The sequence below is a fragment of the Capra hircus genome, chromosome 10, assembly GCF_001704415.2.
Source record: "Capra hircus breed San Clemente chromosome 10, ASM170441v1, whole genome shotgun sequence".
NCBI lineage: Eukaryota > Metazoa > Chordata > Mammalia > Artiodactyla > Bovidae > Capra > Capra hircus.
Genome location: NC_030817.1, coordinates 22,481,006 through 22,487,754, shown reverse-complemented (window position 1 = coordinate 22,487,754; position 6,749 = coordinate 22,481,006).

Here is a 6,749-nt window from a genome sequence, read left to right as displayed (position 1 = left end):
CTCTGGGCTCTGACTTTGCCTGTGGGTTCAGATCCCCCCCCGCCAGGCCTTGAAGTTTATGTGGACTCGAAGCTGGTGCTTTGTCTCAAGGCTCAGCTGCCTCCAGGCAGTCTTCAGCCCTCACAGCCCCACTGGTCCTGCTCCCCTCTGCCAGGACACCCCTCCCGGAGGAGTTCTCAATTATACCACCATGTGGCTTGGTTGCTTTCTTTGGCTTGTGGACCAAAAATGCTGCCTGCCATTTCAGTAAACATACTGCCCACCACCACACCCTCAGTCCCTGCAGCCCCCAACAATGTACACAGAGGGGAATTCAGGATAGAAACAAGATACTGGTCCCAGATAGTTAAGGTGCTTATCAAAGGAATGATTTCAATAAGCCCAGACACTTGGATCTTCCCATACACAGAAAATCATTAAAATCATAAAGTTGAAATGCCTGTTTTTGTGATGCACAGTAATTTTGTGATATTCAACTATATGTTTGTTTGTTTTCCAGCAAAAACTATACATCCTGGCTCCTCCCTTACCTCGTCAGGATAGCCCCTCAGAGCCAACTATCTGAGAGTCTATCTCCCAGGCTGTAGTTCTCAGGAAGGTCCCTGAATAAAACATAAATCTCAAAAACAAACCAAAAAAACCCCACGTAATTCCCAACTTTTAGTTTGTGCATTTTTTCAGCTAACAAATAGTTGTGCCTACAATAGATGGACTCTGTCCTTAGTGCTAGAGTGACAAGACACCGCAGAGGGGACGCTAGAATCACCACAGTGGAAGGCAGCAAGTGTCGCAGCAGCAGCCCCTCCGGAGAGCCGGCTCCTGGGAGAGGGCAGTGGGCAATTCCTGTCTATTCTGTGGTCTCAGTGACATCAACCTGGCATTGGAAATCGGTCCTGCTGGCAAGATTTATGCCACAGAAATCTGAAAACCAGGACTTTTCTTTTCCTAAACAGTAATTTATTAAAGATGAACTAGTGGGCTTCCCTGGTGGCTCAGTGGTAAAGAATCCACCTGTCAAAGCAGGAGACCCAGGTTCAGTATCTGATCTGGGAGGATCCCACGTGCCGCAGAACAGCTAAGCCCTGTGCCACAACTATGCGGCCACATGGCACAACTGCTGAAGCTGGGGTGCCCTCGAGCCCTGTGCTCTGCAACAAGAGAAGCCACTACAATGAGAAGCCCACTCACTCACTGCCGGAGAGTAGCCCCCCGACCACCACTCTCCATAATTAGAGAAAAGTCCATGCAGCGGTGAAGACCAAAAATAAATAAACCTTTTTTTTTTTTAAGATGGACAGGCAGGCCACTGTGGGAGGAGCATGATGAGGTCTGTGGGTCTGGGGAGAGCCACTGGTTTGGGTTTCCCCTAAAAACAGAGCCAGAGACAAGGACTTAGCAACAAGTGGTTTCCTTGGAAGGTAATCTCAGGGGAACAGTGGTGAGGCGGGGACGGGAAGGAACTTGTTTAAGGAGGTATTACATTTTCAAACATGGGCAACCAGCGCTCAACTGGGGATGGCAGACAGTGAGGAGCAGCACTTCAGTCAGCCACTGAGGGTCGAGGAAGCCGGGGCATTTATCCACCCCTGTGAGTCTTTGGAGGCCTTCACTCCCTGGCTTCTTGGACCCCACATGCTCCTGTCTCCCTGAGACTATAAATCCCCTGGGATTGAGACTCTGCTATTCCGTCTACTGAGGTCCTTGAGACCCATTCAGGAAAGCCATTAGATCAAAACTGTTTCTACAATAGGCTTCCCTGATGGTGAAGAATCTGCCTGACAATGCAGGAGACCCAGGTTGGATCCCATTTCTTTCTCCAAGGGATCCAAGTCAGAAAGATCCCCTGGAGAAAGAAAATGGCAACCCACTCCAGTACTCTCGCCTGGGAAATCTCATGGACAGAGGAGCCGGGCGGGCAACAGTCCTTGGGGTCACAAAGAGTCGGACACGACTGAGCGACTAACACTTTCGCTTTCATATCTCTACAGCAACACTAAGACATTAGCATTTTGCCTTCTCACTCTCACGTGAGTCTGCAGTGCAGTTTCCCAGAGGCTACATGGGGTGTAATATTACAGTAGTTTGCATGCAGAAGCAAATACAAAGTCCAAGCTGTTCTTTGAAGCCAAACATTAAAAGAGATTTGTAGAAATGTAGAAAAAAGTACTGATCTTCTCACTTTTTTGTTTTGAAAGATACAAGTTTTAAAGGTGAGGTTTTTATATTGGTATTTCACAACTGAAAGACAACATCAAATTAGACTTTAAATTTTCGAGTTGGAATTTCTCAAACTGGGTTCTGGGAGGTTTTCTGTAAAATCTGTGAAAACATGTTTCTTTTAAATGAAATTATTGCTCTCAGTGAGTTAGCCGGTTTTCCTGAAAACTGTCCAATCTGTAGTTTTCCCCAAATGAAAAGGGTTTTTTAAAATATACGATAATTGTAAGAGTAGCACTTGCTTCAGGTTAAAAAAAAAAATCAGATAATACAAATGGTATAAGGAGGAAGTTGTGGGGGGAACACTAAAGAAAGAAGCGCTGGGGCGGGGGTGGGTGAGAGTGGGACGGAAATCCTACTGGTTTATGGAAACAAAGCCGGTGGGGGTGTGGGGAGGGAACCCTCTTGCAGGCAGACCCCTGCGTAGAGCCCCAGAGCCTGGGTAGGAGCAGCTAGTTTGGCCATCCACACAGTCCCTTGTCCCTCAAGGCCAGGTGGCCCCAGAATTCACCCTCGGCTCCCAGTGTTGCCCAACCACCTCAGGTCACATGTAAATTACACATGCATTCTGGCAACTGCCGGAGGCCATACAGGAGGTAAAGCAGAAGCTGAGAGTGTCCTGTTCCTGCTCTTGGCTCTGTCCTTCCATAGGCCTCCCCGCCATGCACACAAGCTTGCAGAAACTCCTGGGCCCTCTCTGGATGGAGGGCCTGAGTCCCTAGGGTGCTGGGGAGGGGTCTGTAGCACTCTGCCCTCTCAGCCCCTCAGGGCCCAGCCACAGAGCCAGCCCCTTCCCCATGCGGCCCTTGTTCACAGAGCAGAGTCAGAGGACTCACAGGGTCTGTTTTCTGCCCAAATAACTGAAGGTTTAGGCAGAGACCCCAAGGCCCTGGAGGCCTTGAGCCTGGGAAGCCATCAGGCTCATGGCTGGAGTACCCCAGAGGGCCGCTCCAACCCCAGGGTTGAGGCCACCCTATGACACCTGGGGCAGCTTCTCCACAGGCCCACCGGACCCTTATACAAGCCCGCTCGCAACAGGTGAGGCAAGTCGGCTTAACAACGCTGAAACCCAGACTCTGTAAATCCAAGTTCCTCTGCTGAGTTTCTGATTGACCTCTCCATCCAAAACTTTATTCCCTTTCTTGTCCCACCCCTATTTCCCTCAGTACTGAGGAGTATCAGAAAAGGGGGATTGAAACTGAACAGAACCCTGAGGGGCCCTCCCAGGTACAACAGCCTCTGTTTCTCATTTGTAGGAAAAAGCTTTCATCTCCTAGACCTTCCCTGAGTTCCAAAGAGCAGCTTCAACTAGTCACTAATTAGGGAAGTGAGAGAATGAGGAAGCCAAGGAAAGGCAGTCAAGAAACAATACTGCAGAAACAAAAGGGTCCTAGTTTCTCCTCAAGGGATGTACATAATAATCTGATAAAGATTTGTGAGCAGTACCACAGAGGGCTGCTCCAACCCCAGGGCTGATGCCACCCTATGACATCTAAGCTAAGAAAGAAAGCTGAGCGCAGAAGAACTGATGCTTTTGAACTGTGGTGCTGGAAAAGACTCTTGAGAGTCTCTTGGACTGCAAGGAGATCCAATCAGTCCATCCTAAAGGAAATCAGTCCTGAATATTCATTGGAAGGACTGATGCTGAAGCTGAAGCTCCAATACTTTGGCCACCTGATGCGAAGAGCTGACTCATTGGAAAAGACCCTGATGTAGGGAAAGATAGAAGGCGGGAGGAGAAGGGGATGACAAAGGATGAGATGGTTGGATGGCATCACTGACTCGGTGGACATGAGTTTGATCAAGCTCCAGGAGTTGGTGATGGACAGGGAAGCCTGGTGTGCTGCAGTCCATGGGGTCACAAAGAGTCGGACATGACTGAGTTGACCGAACTGAACTGAACAGATTTCTGAGTTGCTCTGCAGGAACTAAGGTCCCGCCAAGATGGGGGATGGAACTACATGCTGAGACCCTGGACTGGCTGGAAGCAGAAGGCTGATGACTGAGATTCCTGGAGCACCACCCTGTTACCTCACCACCACCCAATCAGAAGAGAGTCACACACTGCAGCCCTCCCCCTAAATGTTGCCTTTAAAAACTTTACCCTGGAAATCCTCAGGGACTTTGGGTCTTTTGAACACTAGCTGCCCATTCTCCTTAGCCCTTGCACTCAAATTTTCTCTGCTCTAAATTCTGACATTTCAGTTTGTTTGGCCTTGAGGCAGGAGATAGGTAGATCCCAGGCTGAAGAGTTTTCCCTCTGTGGATAGACAGAAAGTCCATAAAAGCAGGATGGTGGAGGAGGCTGGCTTCTGCCCAGGCAGATATGAGATAAAAGACCACATATTCTTCATTCTCGAAGTCAAGGAGACCTCACCAGCTACACGTGTGCAGAAAGGCTCCTTGGAGGTCCAAAAGGGAGGGGGCGTCACCTCACAGTAAATGGTGTCAACTGCACAGAATCCTCTTCCCTAGGCCAAGAGATGACTAAGAGGCGAGTGTGCACACAGGGGTACCCTGAGCTATACCAAATACGGACTCAGAAGAGGCAAATCGGAATGACTTGTCAAAGGAAACCCCGGAGAAATGCCCCGTGAAAGTGATCCAAACCGCCGCAAGGGTGCAACTCAGCCGCCCGTGTGTCTGTGCACACGGCCTGTACTCTTTCCTCCGAACAAACGTTTGTTTCTCTACTTTCCATCTTTGTGGGAATTCTTTTTCACGCAAAGCCGAAGAACCAGGGTCTCGTCACTGACCACTGGTCTAGTGGCTATAGGATTCAGTGTTCTCACTGCCGCAAGCCAGCCTCAATTTCTGGCCAGGAACCAAAGCCAAGCTTTAAGCCCCTACAGGCCGAGATCAGCCTCACTGAGTGCTGGGCACACAAACTTGAATTCGATAAGGATGCTATGCGGTCTAAGTCACTTCAGTTACGTCTGATGAAAAGAATCTGCCTGCCAATGCAGGAGACGTGGGTTCAGCGGATATCTTCTCCAGGAAAATCCCATAATGTGGAGCAGCTAAGCCCTTGTGTCATAACTGCTGGGCCCCTGCTCTAGAGCCCTTGAGCTGCAACTACGGAACCTGTGTGCCTAGAGTCCACGCAACAAGAGAAGCCTCTGCACCTCAGTGGAGAGTTGGCCGCACTCACCACAATCAGAGAAAGCCTACACGCAACATTGAAGACCCAGCAGAGCCAATAAAAGTAAATAAACCTTTAAAAAAAAAAAGAGAGAGGGAAACAAACAGAAGTCTGTTAACGTGTATCCTGCACGTACATGGGAGCTCTCAGCGTTAAGTAACTCACAAGAGTGGTGAGAACTTGGGCTTGTATAGTATCTTAACAAAAGGACAATAAACTTTCAGAGAAATGATAAGACACAGGAAAAGGAACTTGGAGGGTATAGCGTGGAAAATTATGGGAAGGCAAATATATGGGGGAGCCAGTGGTAGCTAAGGGCTAGTTTTAGCAAGACGTGTGTTTAGATTCCTCTGATGTCTCTGGGCTGGAGAGGGTCTAGAGCTGTCGCCAGAAATTAATTTCTGGACTTCTTGGTAGAGAGCAGAATTTACAAATGATACATCAATTTATAAATTTATGTCCTGCTTTTAGGCAAATAGGAGAAAGGAAGAGAGCTTTTTTGTATCTGCTTCTCAGTAGCCTTCAGTTCAAACTAATCCTTCCGCTGAAGCGGCATATTTTGGAGTGTCACCAGGGGCTACCCATTGTGATGGGCTGCCAATGAAAGGAGCCTCAAGATAGAAGAAAGGAGAGGAGGAATTTCTTATCTCTTGGAGGTTCACAACCGGGGCCATCAACCTCCAAGGGTCACCAAGGAGGGGAAATGAGATTGAGTGCACCTACATGCTTGACGTGTAGACATTAGCCGAATCAGAATATAGGACTATTACAAAGTTCTTTCTTATATCCTCAGAAACTCTTCCTCCTACTAATGATGCGGTCTTAATCTAATGCTTTCCAAAGTGTGGCCCGTCACCCTGCTTGGACTACTTACTGGATTCTACCCATAAAGTGCCAGGGACAGATTCCCAGTTGTCTTTGCTCCTGTTAGATCCACTCGATCACAATCTTGGGGGACAGAACCCTAGACTTTGCGTCTTTGACAAACTCCCTAAACAATTCTTGGACATAGCAGTTTGCCTTCCACTGGTAGAGACCTGAGTTCAAATCTCAGTTTGGCCACTAACTTAAGGTTTCTATGCCTTCGTTTCCTGGTTTTTAAAATGGAGATCATAATACTATACGTGACAGTTAAATGCAAGGAAATTGCTTAAGACTGGGGCCAGCACAAGGTAAATGTCAAGAGGTGTTAGCCTTTGTTTTTCTCCTGTTAAATGTTGCTTCTGCTGCCCCTCTGTGGCCCAGACCACGGCCCCAGCCATCCTGGGAACAGCCCAGCTGGAACCTGTTGTGAATGAGTGAAAGTTGCTTAGTCATGTCCGACTCTCTGCGACCCTATGGACTATACAGTCCATGGAATTCTCCAGGCCAGAATACTGGAGTGGGTAGC